The sequence below is a fragment of the Arachis hypogaea genome, chromosome 2 (assembly GCF_003086295.3).
Source record: "Arachis hypogaea cultivar Tifrunner chromosome 2, arahy.Tifrunner.gnm2.J5K5, whole genome shotgun sequence".
Taxonomy (NCBI): Eukaryota; Viridiplantae; Streptophyta; class Magnoliopsida; order Fabales; family Fabaceae; genus Arachis; species Arachis hypogaea.
In genome coordinates, this window is record NC_092037.1 from 5,031,556 (window position 1) to 5,045,430 (window position 13,875).

The 13,875-nt window shown below is 27.4% G+C and overlaps 1 pseudogene; it reads left to right on the forward strand.

The window, feature by feature from the left end:
* The first annotated feature begins 7,054 nt into the window (after positions 1–7,054).
* The window catches only part of LOC112734173 (phosphoinositide phosphatase SAC2-like), a 32,228-nt pseudogene continuing 25,407 nt past the window's right edge, over positions 7,055–13,875 (forward strand).

Sequence of the window (13,875 nt, forward strand, 5' to 3'; positions counted from 1 at the left end):
CAAAAATAAAAAAAATGAAAAATTTTTTATATAATATACTAATTGTTTTATTTATTTTATTTTTAAAATAATTTTTTTATTTTATTTAAGTGTAAAATGAAACAAAGATCTTTAATTATGTATTTAATATGACAAATCAAAGATAGGTCAATATCCTATTTACTGGCTTAATACCGAAAAGAATCCAGTGATCAATACCGTGTTTGGAGCTGAATTTTTAGATTTAAAGAATTAAAATAATAAAAGTCGTGAGTGTATGGTGCATACGTGGAATGCTACTGTGGGTCCCAAAGAGTGGCTTTCGTTTATGGAGAATCAATGGTTTCCATGGGAATGGGCTGGGATTGACTTTTGAATTTTGATCAAGGCCGTTGGTTTGTTTCTTTGTCTCTTTCTCTTTCTGTTTCTGGACTATGATGATGTATTAAAAAACTAAAAATATTATATATATATATATATATATTAAAATTAATATTATATATTTATATATAAATATATAAGTTATTATTTTTCATGTGTGAAAGAAAGAGATGTATAACAAAAAGCTATGAAAAGAGGTGTATTTCACATTGGTATGAGATATACAAATCGGATGCACCTATTTGTTTGTGTTATTTTTTTTTAAAACAAACAATCACAAATCGGCCCTCCGATTTGTGATTTCGAAAATAAAAAAATTAATATTAAAATCAGACTGTTCAATTTTTATTTTAAAAAATAAAATAAAAAATAAAAAATACAAATTAAACTCTTTAATTTATAGTTTATTTTCTTTTTTAAATAAATTGGACCGTCCGATTTGAATAAAACATCATAAAAAAACACTTAATCTTCCAATAACAATGTATTATACATATATTTAATTAATATAAAAAAATTAGTCTAAATATATATATTATTTAATTTATTTTTAATATATATTTTATATAGTAATTAATTTTAATATATATTTAATATAATTATTATCATAATTAGGTCGTTAATCAAAATAATGACATGACAATTTCATGTTAATGTATGTGTCACTGAAATGAGAATTATGAGATGCATGGATATAACCACTAAAATGGTGGACTAGTGCGAGTAGTTATTAGTTTCTTTCTTTCTCTTTTGTTTCTGGTAAAAAGTATTTATAATCTGACTTGACTTAATTTCTTCGAGACTAAAACTTTTGGGATAGATTTGGGATATATAGATAAGAGTAAAATTCACAATTTGGTTGATTAAATTTTACATATTAGTCAAACTAATTTTTTTGTTGTTTATGATATTTTTTGTTTTCACAGTTCAAAAATAAATTCGTTGTAAATTTAAATTTTATTTAAAGATTTATTATTAACTAATAAATTACTTTCATAAAGTGAGATAATAAAAATGAATTTTTGAAAGATCAAAATGTGAATTTACTTTATTTGTCTCCTTTACACTTCATTTGGATAGATGATAGAAAGAAAAAAAATATATATATATAATAAGTTATTTTATATATTGTTGGATAAAGAAAAAATAAATAAAAAATAGAAAGAATTATTTTTGTTTAGATAAAAAAATAAAAAAAATTATAACAAAAAATATTACATTAATATCTTTAAGTTTTTTTTATTAATCAAAAAAATAAATTAGTCATTTTATTCTTATTTATATATTTTTTATTTTTCTCTCATCTTTGAAAAAAAATTAGTGGGTATCAATTTTTTTTCTTTCACCCTATTTTTCTTTTTCATTTAAATAACAAAAAACTCACATTTTTTTTCTTTCTTTTCATATTCTCTCCATCTAAATAATGCGTTAAAAGTCGGTTTGACCTAGTAACTTTGAGATGGATACAAGTTCTAAAATATTGTACAATAGAGAAGGTTTCCATAGTAGACTGAGTTTGCCATATTTGGCTTTGTCATAACACCTGGATACATGGTTGGAGATGGATGGACGGTGGTATTAGAGGGATAATGATATCTTCTCATCTATAATAATATTAATTTACTACATATATGATATATGGTATGATATCATCATTATACAATTATAATTCATTATTGATTATCAATTAAGAGGAGATAAGAACAACAGATACATGAGTAATTAATAGAATAAATATTTAGAGTGGTTCTTTAAATTTATCATTTTTATTATTTACATTTAAAATTTATTATAATAATTTTTGAGATTCAGCTCTATATATACTATATTAATTTTTAAATTCTTTTCTAAAATTGAGTTACCAACAAAGTACTAAACTGATTCTAACTTGTCTAATTAGATATATAGTTAAATAGTATAATTTTATTTTGGCACTTAAATAAAATAAAAATAAAAAGATTAAGAAAAATTTATATAATATATATACATATCGTTTTTCTCTCTTCATTCTTCAAAAAAAAAAAATCTCTTTTTTTATATTGCTTAAGCACCGAATAAAACGTCATTTAATCATATATCTAACATAACAAATTAAAACTAACTCATCATTTGTTTATTAATTCAATACCAAAAAATTCCAAAAGCTAATATAATGACTAAAACTAAATTTTAAAAATCAGTATAATAAATTTTTAGTTTAAAAAACTAAAATGATAAAAATTATAAATCTTAAAATTACTATAAAAATTTAGTTGTAATAAGTAAATATAAAGTCAATATCTTATTATTAACTTCTTTCTATAAAATAATAAGAATGATTTGAACATGATATATATAACTCACCAATAATTATATGTATGAACAACTGTAATATTTTTATGACTTTTTGCATTAATAGAGGAAGAACACATATCTTTTCGAATTTATTCTATGTTATGAAAACGACAACGACCTATTTTCGAGGAATTAATATGCAAACTTAAGCTCTAAGAAACAAGAAAATGGCATACACATGCATGCAATAATTTCATTTGATGAAGGAAAGATGCATGGTTTGGTGCGGTTTCTTTATCATAAGCAACTGCCATGTACCATGTAGCTGATGAAATTACAGCTATATTTGTTGACCAAAAGAAAGTTATAGACACTTTGATAGTCAAACTATATATAGAGAGATAAGAAGACTTTCGTGACCATAGAAATTGGAGTTTCATATCCATGACATACCTGCGTGAATGTAACATAAGGTTAACAAAAGGCAGTAATTAATATGCCACGTTACAATTAATATGCCCCATAACTAAGTACCAACTTTAAACTATTATAATTAAGAATAAAGATGGGAAACCAAAAATTAGTTAATATTATCTAATTTTTATTGTAGATTCTTTTTAAGATTTAAAATTATGATTTATGGTTTATGATTTGAATTAAGATTTAAAGTGGCTAAGGCTAACGATAGTGGCCAGCCACCAGGAGTGGGTGGCCGGCGATGAAGAGTTAAGTTGTGAAGTTAGAAAGAAAAAAAAAAGTGACAAGGTGGATGATGAATATAAATATAAAAGATAATTTTAAAAAAATTGATTGAAATTGGCTGAAAATTGGTTAGTCTTTTTTAGTTAGACTATTATTATTATATATGCGCTTAATTTTTATTTATCTTTCTATATTCACAAAGTTTTGCCGAGAAATTTTAATTTACTTATGTGATATAAATAGTATATGGTTCATTGTTAAAATAATGGTGAGCTTATATTGTTAGGGATGAATGGAAGTTATGTTATTAGTTAGCTGAGCTGGTAGGATTGTTATCCAGTTACTTGAGAGTGGTAAGTGTTAATCACGTGACTAAAATAAGCAGTGCGTGGTTAGAGTTACCATATAAGGCATGAAGTCAATGGGTAATAATAATATGTTGGTGGATATTACAATAAAAATTTTATAATTGTCTTTAAGATAATTTATTTATATAAAATAAATAAACAGATCTTATACACATTCAAGTAATATTATCATTTAAGTTTAATCAAATAGACTCAATACTAACAAAAACTACTCTTATTAAAAAGAGCGTGATTACACGCGCACATATCATTTTTTTAATCAAGTCATTTACGTTTACAGGGCTTTACGTTATCGTCGTCGTCGTCATCGTCTTTTTCTTTTTTGCGTTTCTCTACTTCCTTCTCTTCCTCCTTCTTCTTCTTTTTTCTTTACGTGTTTTTTTTATCGTCATTCTTTTGTTGCTGCTGTTATTGCAGTAGAAGGTTAGGAGAAAGAGTTTTGAATTGAGCAGGACAACAAGTCCAAATGCAGTTTAATTCACTCAGAAATGAACAGAAATTACATAACAATTGTGATACAATTAACCCAGAAATGAACCAAAATTACATAATGATTACGACACAATTAACTCAGAAAAAAAGAGAAGCAGAGAACAATGGTAAAGAATCTGCAGAACTCAAAAAGTGTGTTAAATTTGAGTAAATCAAAAAGAATTTTGAGAAAATGAAATAAAAAGGAGAAGATAAAGAAGAAAAAGATGAAAAAGAAGAAAAAGAAGCAGTAGAAGATGAAGAAAAAAATTAAATCGTGCAGATAACAAGTCCAAATGCAATTTAATTCACTCAGAAATGAACCGAAATTATATAATAACTGTGTAACTCAGAAATGAACTGAGATTACATAACAATTGCAACACAATAACTCAGAAATGAACAAAAATTATATAATGATTACGACACAATTAACTCAGAAAAAAAGAGAAGTAGAGAACAATAGTAAAGAATCAGCAGAACTCAAAAATTGTGTTAAATTTGAGTAAATCAAGAAGAATTTTGAGAAAATGAAATAAGAAGGAGAAGATGAAGAAAAAAAAGATGAAAAAGAAGAAGAAGAAGCAGTAGAAGATGAGGAGGAAGAGGAGAAAGAGTTTTGAATTGTGTAGGACAACGAGTCCAAATGCACCTTAATTCACTCAGAAATGAACCGAAATTATATAATGATTACGACACAATTAACTCAGAAATGTACCGAAATTACATAATAGATTGCAACACAATTAACTTAGAAATGAACCGAAGTTACATTACAAGTGCGACACAATTAACTCAAAAATGAACCGAAATTTACCATAATGATAGCGACACATAAACTCAGTTCAAAAACAAGACTGAATCATGAATAAAAATACATCCAAAATCAATTTTGGATAAGATAACGTCATTAATATGTTTCTTCTTCTTTTTTGTTTGATGTTTTTTCTCTTTTTTTTTGGTTTTATTCCTTTCAATAAAGTAAATCAAAATTTTTTTTTGAGAAAATGAAATAAAAAAGTGAAGATGAAGAAGAAAAAGATGAAAGAGAAGAAGAAGCAACAGTAGAAGATGAGGAGAAAGAGGAGAAAGAGTTTTAAATTGCGCAGGACAACGATTCTAAATGCACCTTAATTCACTCATAAATAAACTGAAATTATATAATAATTACGACACAATTAACTCACAAATGAACCAAAATTACATAATGGATTGCGACACAATTAACTCAAAAATGAAACGAAATTACATAACAATTGTGACATAATTAACTTAGTTTAAAAATAATCATACAAACAAGACTGAATCATGAACAAAAACACATAAAAAAATCAATTTTTGATTAGACAACATCATCAACATGACAAAAATTCAGCAATAACAATAACAATAACGACGATAACGATAACCATGATATGTATAAAAAGAAGATGATAACGATAACGATGATCATCATGATGTTGATGATAGAGGAGGAGAAGAAAAAAGAAGGAGAAGAAAAAATTCAAATGAGAAAAGAAGGAGGATGAGGTGGTGGTGTTGTTGGTGATGACGATAATAAAAAAGAAGCGCGGTGAGGGGAGAAGAAAAAAAGGAAAAGAAGCGCGTGACTCTAAATCATTTAGATGAATTTTGGATGTTAAAATTATTTGAATGTGAAAAATAATTCATAAATAAAATTTAAAATTATACAAATATCCTAAATTAAAATTAATTACACATCTTGTCCTGAATATTTTTACATAAATTGAATTAAATTGACTCTATTTATGTTATTTACATGTAAATTAAATTAACTTGATTTAATTTATTATGTATACTATGTATTAGTAGTAAATCAAATCAAGTTAAATCAATTTACTATATATATATACTATATCAATAATAAATAAAATCAACTTAATTTAATTTACTGCTTGTACATATTATTAACATTTTTTATTCTTCATTAATTTTAAACAACTTTTATAGTAGGATGGCTAAATCTTGTGTCATATATCAAATTCACACACTGACTTATCATTATGAACAATGTTTACGTTATTAGTGTTGTTTATCGTTACAGAATTAAAATTCAAAGGACTAATAAGGTATGCATTGTTGATGGGTGATGAAGCTTAGTTGCATGAATGCTTGACTTATTATCACACAGCTTAGGTGATGCACCTGAGTGGGCTGCTCTTGCAAGCACCCTATCATTTTCAAAATGATATAATCTTCCTGTAAGAGACTCTTTTTACAGAGGCTTTTTAGACTGTATTTATGTCCAATTTGAATAAATGGTTTAATTAATTTAAAAAAATAATTTAAATAATAAATAATTATATTAAAAATAATTTATAAATAAGTTATTTTATATTTGAGTTTTTAATTTTAAAAGTGTTTATTTTAAAAGAAATGTAATTAAAAGTTTTTTATTATAAAAAAAGTCTTTTTTTTTATTTTTTTATAAGCTCCTAAATAATTTTTTAGAAAGTTGTAATTTGGTTCAAAAGCTCATCAGAAAGTTACTTTTAAAGCATCCCAAACGAGCCTTTAGTTTTAAAAACAAAATAAGATAAGATATTAAAAACAAAATACAAAAGATAGAGATATAAAAATTAGTGTTCTTATATTTTGTTTAGTGATAAACTAGAACAAATTATAAAAGTCCAATTTATTCTCATTTTCTTATTCAAAAAATTTAAAAATATATATATAATAATAATTTAACAAGAATAATAAAAAAATAAAAAATAAATTGTGTATCTTGTTAATGTCTCTGTGTCATTCTTATTAGGATGAACACCAAATACACTAATTTAGTGTTTCTAAACACAATGTCTTTGCTCATATCTCATCTGCCAAATGCAATTTTGTGTTTCTGTATTTCTATATCAATGTCCTGTATCTATAAATAAATGCAGCTTTAGTCTTCTAGCATTTCACAAAGCAATCAAATTGATGAAATTTGAAGAACACATGTGTTCATGAAATTATTTTTTCTAAAATTTTAAGTTGATAAGAAAAAACACGTGAATAATTATTTGTAACACGTTCTTTTGAGTTTGTTTGAATTTTTGTATAGATTTTAATTTCTTTTTTCTTTTTTTAATTTGTCTTGTATTTTTTTTTTTGGGATAACAAGTATAAACTATAAATTTTTTAGTTATATAAGTTTTGATATCATATTGTAAAATTATTTCCACCAAAAGTTAAGCTAATAAGAGAAGGAATATGAATAATTATATCTTTCACATGTTTCTTCAATGAAATCTTTTTTCCACACCTGAATTTCCATAAAAAAGATAAATTTTCAACAAAAAAAAAACTCAAAAATCAAATTAAATCAAATAAATCTATCCACCAGCAAAATTACCAAATACATAGGAATTAATTTGATTTAAGTAGTAAGCATTGGCAATTTGATTTGCTTATATTTGAAGTTGGTGATAGGTATTGATGGAGTTAAGCTGAGAGGTAGGAATCTGGTGTTCGCTGATAATACAGTATCAAGGGGTGTGCTTAAAGTTGCAATATCCGAGTATGATAGTGATTCATGGCATGAAGTTGTTACATTGGAGGATATTTTGGGAATGAAATTCTCATATCCTGCATTTATTCAAGCTAGTGATGGGAGAGTACATATCACCTATACATATAATAGGAATATAGGATAAATGGATTTTTCCATTTTTTTTAGTACTTGAAAGAATAAAATGTGATTTTTTTATCTTTAATTCTATAAGTGAGACTAAAATTAAATAGGAGAGAGAAAATAATAAAAAGTGAGATCAAACACTGGATTCATCTAATTTTTTTTCACTGAAAAAGATTCACTCCCCACAAATTAAGGTACATCCTTCAAAATTCAAATTACATTGCACTTTGCTTCTTTCTATGGCATTAATGCATAACTATTATGCCATGTCCTTGTGTGTAATTTTTTCTTGTGTTTTTATTTGGACAGCATATTGCTTTTAATCCAAGATGATGCAGATTAATTTCAGATTGGATTATTGGAAACAAGAGCAAACAATCCTTCATGCTTCTAATTAGTGTTTTTTTTTTTGTTGGAGAAAAATAATGAATTCTTGATTTAATTCTTATAGATTTAATTTGATTTTTGAAATTGAGATATGAAGAAAAGATTTTATTGATTCAAATTGTTCTTCAATAAAGAATTTGAGATATGAAAATTTATCCTTTTTTTCATTTATGAACAAAATTTCAACGACAAAAGAATTTTAGAAATGCTCCAGGGAAAAATGAAGAAGTCAAGCGAGGAGGACTCATCGCAAAACAATATTATTTTGAAGTCGGGAGACTTATCCATCCTCAAACTTTTTTACAACGGATCACGTAAACACCGTAACAGACATATAGATAACATATTAGTTCATTCCATTATGTTTTGATCAGGTAGTTGTACGGAAAGATCTAAATATCACGCATTTTATTGTAAGATGAGAAATAATTTTATATTTTTCAAACCTAAAAGATGAATTTATCTTCAATTAAAAAGTTAGAGATCTATTTATCTTTTTTTTTAAATTCTGACATATTATTATACTATTTTTTAAAAAATTTAAATTGATATAAAAAAACACATGAATAAATATGTGTAATAATTTGATGGAAGGGTTTTTGCAAACAGTCACTCTTAAACTTATGTACTAAGCTCGAAATGAACACAATTAACAGTTACATTGGACTCATATAATTAACCATCCAGCTAGGAATTATTTAATTCTTGGCAATGTGGCTGGATAGAGTCTTTCATTAAGAAATTTACTTCCTTAAAAGAGCGTCCTAGTCGATCACTACTCTTTAAAAATGATGATAATAATCTCGCCAAAAACTAATAAGATAACAATCCACATAATTAAGTAAGTTAAAAAAGTCTATTCATAATAAATTCAAGAACATATAGCCTTAATTAGTAAATATGATTGTCTCGACCTTGTATTAACTGTGAGAAAATTATACACTCAATAAACAGATATAATTATGAGTAAATTTTTAATTTAGATTTTTTTTAATCATTTATTACGAATTCAACTCAAAAAGCAGAGAAAAGATTAGGGTGACCCAGCATTAACTAATTATTCTACTTTTAGGGTTAAAATCTTTTAAAATAAAAAAGTTGGTAAAATGATAAAATAAAAAATTAATTACTTTTAAGTTAAGATAATAAACACATATTTCATAAAAATTATAAAGTGAATGATGATTAATCTTTTATTTTATTATTTTACTAATTTTTTATTTTAAAAGATTTAAAAAAAGAATTTTTTTATGCTTATGATTTGTGTGTCTAAATTGTCTAAAAATAAAGATAAAAAAATAGAATTTACTCTTTTATTTTTAAATTTTATGTTTAAAATTTAAATACTATAAAAAGCACTAAATCTAAATTCCTACTTTTTGATTTAGGTATTTAAAGAGAAAAACTAACTAAAACTCCTTAAGAGGGAATATCCTCATATCTCGAACAAGAAAGAAAGCATTATCTTAAAAAGGTAACATAAAAAAGGCGAAGGTGAAAGAGAAGATTATGACTTTTCTTAGCCAGATTATCAACAGTAAAATTTGCCTCTTTAAAAGAGTATGACCAAGTAATATTTTACACTCGACTAACTAGTATAGCAATATCATTAAGGAGAGGAGCACATGAGTGAGAAGAACTATATCCCTTCTTAATAAAATCGATGGCTGAAGAAGAATCAGATTCGACTTCTAAAAAATTGATATTATTAGCAATTACAATCTGAAGACTACTACGAATAATGCTTCAGGGCTCAGCATGCATAATCGAGCAGTTTTTAAAGTTGCAAGCAAATTCTTTTATAAAACGACCCAAGTGATTCTTAAAAATACCACTACAGGCTACACTATTTGATAGTTTCAGTGGCTAAAAGAAGGGGGGATTGAATCTTAGCCACATTTTTTGTTTGATTACATTTTCTGGTCTTTGAGGAGACTTTTCTGTTTTTGTCTCGTCCCTAGCCACGAGACTTTTATTTTTGTCTCGTCACTTGGCACGAGATATTTTTGGTTTTAGCTCCTATGCAGCAGAAACAAAAATAGAGTAGTAGAGAGAGAAAATTACACCCAGATATATCCTGGTTCAGCTGCTAAGTGCAATGCAGCCTACATCCAGTCTTCATCACAACAATGATGGAATTTCACTATAATCATCCATATTACAAATTGTAAAGTGCTAACCCAACTTACAAGGGGATTCCAACAGAATCATGAAACACAACATAGATGAACAAAGGAACTCTAAGGACATCTATGGCTTTTTCTTTTAATTTTGCACTATCTGCCTTTTTCCGCTCTATGACTTTTTCATACAAACCTCACTGTTTGCCTTTTTTCATGAGACTCAAGACATGACAAAATTAAACAGAAAAATATAAAACAGAATACTTTGAAGGAGAAGAAAATCTGTAAGCTTAGGTAGCTATGAGACTTCTATGCCTTGCACTCTCAAACTTTCTCCTTGAATCAAACCATGACTGTTCACCCCTTTTATAGAGAGGAGAAGCCTTCACAGTTGAAACAAAAACCAAGCTTGACTTCTTTTCCTTCACACAAAACCGGTTCGGCTAAAGAGAGAGAGTAGGTAACCCATGCAAAATCCAACATGCAAATACCTCTAGTTCTTCCTTAGTCATCACTCTCCATCAATCCGAACTCTCCATCCTTGGCTTGCTTTCCAAGATAGATTTCTGGCCCTTGATGCTTCATGATGATGATGACTTTATCTGCTCCAATCTCTGCCTCTTCCATTACTTCGCCACTCTAGCTACTTCCTGTGGTGGTTGAGCAGAATCAGAGACAAGCCATGCCTCCAAGGATCTCCTCCTTGCTGGCCGAATCTTCTTCTTTCCTTTTGGTATGAAGAGCTCGAGATTACCTAACCAAATCTTACCATTTTTTGTAAAAATCTCAGCCACAACATACTTTTATTTTGATATGTTTTCTTGCCATCATCATGATAGTCTTGAGACGTGCTTTTCTTTCCTTTTGGTAGCTTAAAGTAGCTTCCATGGCTTCCTGGATATTGACCGAAGGAAAGAAATAAATGAGAGAGAAGATAGAGAAAGAAGAAAAGCAATTAAGTGAATCAAATTAATTGAAATGGGTTTGTTTTTACTTCCCTTGTAGATTAGCGTGCAGTATTGATATTTTTCAATCAAATCAATGATACTTTCTCTCTCATAATTTCCATGCATGTATTCATTTTACTTTAATGATATTTGAGTTCTACCACATGCTTGAAATGGTTCCGTTAGAAAGCATAAGGCAAATGATAACATTTGCTTTCCTTATGAATTGTATTCGGATTATGCATGAGTAACATTCATCAAAAATAAAATTTGGGCTTGATAGCAACAACATTTGATCTGGCCCAATTAATTATCACAGCAATTCAGCCACTTAATATATGAAATATCAAGCAAGGGCTGATATGCATATTTTGATTTGGGCCTGCAACATTTGTCTTATTTTTTCGGCCAATAGTAAGCCTGCATCACAAAATTATTAATTAACACATATTACATGAAAATTAAACCAATCATTTTGTAATTAATTATTTCAATAATGTTTGTTCATCATTAAAATAAATTTGAGTTTTCCAAACTCATCACTGTTTAATTGAGCAAAAAAGGATCCATCCACATTCAGTATAGTAATATTTTCTAACAGTAGTTTTCAAGTAATGAGAAGCTCTTCCGAATTTTTTGGCAAATTTGGAAGCAGAGTCGCTCTCGTTATTTTGTTAATCTCTTTAAAGAGAGTTTTGATCTGTTCCCGTCTAGGCCAGATAGGGGTGTTGTCTCCCTCAAAGATGAATCTATTCTGAAAGTACCAAATGCAAGAAATCGTGACGCCAAAGAAACAAGGCCACTCGCCTTTTGAAGTCAAATTCTGTAAAAACCAATCATGCGATTAATTAGATGAAAGAAATTATTTAGTCTTGTTGCACTTGTTAGGAAAAATCAGATACCTACAGCAAAGGAACAATTACAAAGAATATACAGAATAGTTTCATCATAAACAGAACATTTGAGACAAGTTGCATCAGAGTCATGTGTCTTATTTTTCTTTTAAAATTAATGAGAATAAAATTACATCACATAAGCTAAAGAAAAGTACAAATGCATTCAGGACCTTCGATTGTCATATCAACTTGTGAAGTCATCTGCTGCTACGGCCTTCTTTACCATTTATCTTTTAACGTTGTTTATTGTGTTAATAACTTAATATGCATATGACTTTAATGAAGTAAGGAGCTAGGTAATACTATTATTTTACTTTATTAAGTATTTTCAATATTAAAATTGTTTTTGAGATTCTAATTACATTAATTATGTTTTTGAGATTGACAAAAGTGCACTACGTTAGTCTCTGATCCATTTTCTATTAAAAACGTGATGACATGACTTGATAACATAGACTGTTAGTGACACATGTCACTCCAAAGTTTGGCCACGTGTAATGGTATGATGATGTGTTGACCAGTGACATGTGGTATGCTGATATGGACGATTGTGTCACGTGTCACAATGCTATTTGGCCACGTGTCGCAACAGTATTTGTCCACATGTCATTCGCTATGTCATCATTGTAGATACACCAAATTAGTCCCTCACTTTGCATTAAGTGACTCATATTAGTTCCTGAAATTGAATATTATGCACCAAACTAGTCCATTCATTAGTTTTTTTCTCATTTTTTTCATAAATTCAAAAATCTCAATATCTTTGAATGTATTAATTTCAATTCTATTTTTTTACATATTATTTAAATACAAGTGCTTTATAAAATATTTTTTCTTTTGCAGGTACCCCTAACCGCCGTCTTGTAGTTGACATGAAAACATTTCAAGTATCCCATCTACTACTATCTCCGACCTCTTTCGTCTAGACTGAAGAGACTGGAAATGGTACTGAGGGTGCTTAAAGTGCCTTCAATTTAACCCATTTGCACACAACGAAAATGTGCATTTCATAAGAATCGAAAAAATGTATTTTAATTCTTGATTTCTTGTTAAAAACATATATTTTTTATAAAAAATATGTCTAATCAATTATATAATTCTTTTTTTATAATAACATATTTATATATTACAAAATTTACCAATGTTAAATTATTATAAAAAATTATATAATTAAAAGTAAAATCTTAAATTTTTTTATAAAATTACTTGTATTTTAACGGTATATGAAAAAGTAGAATTGAAATTAGTGCATTTAAAATATTAAAAATTTTAAATTTAAAAAAATGAAAAAAATTAGTGAAGGGATTAGTTCTGTACACGACATCCAATTTCAAGAACTAAAATAAATCACTTAATGCAAATTAAAATGAGGGACTAATTTGGTGCGTTTACAATGATGATATAATAGATGACACATGGACGAATATTGTTGCGACATGTGGCACAAACAGACACGTAGTCAAATAGCATTGTGACACATGGCACAACCATTCACATCAGCATGCCACGTATTACCGGTGAACACATCATTATACTATTACACGTAGTAAAACCATAAAATGACACATGTCACTAACAGCCCGCGTTATCAAGTCATGTCATCACGTCGTTAATGAAAAATTGGTCAGAAATTAACGTGGTATACTTTTGTCAATTTCAGAGACGTAATTAGTGCAATTAGAATTTCAAAAACGATTTTAGTGCAAG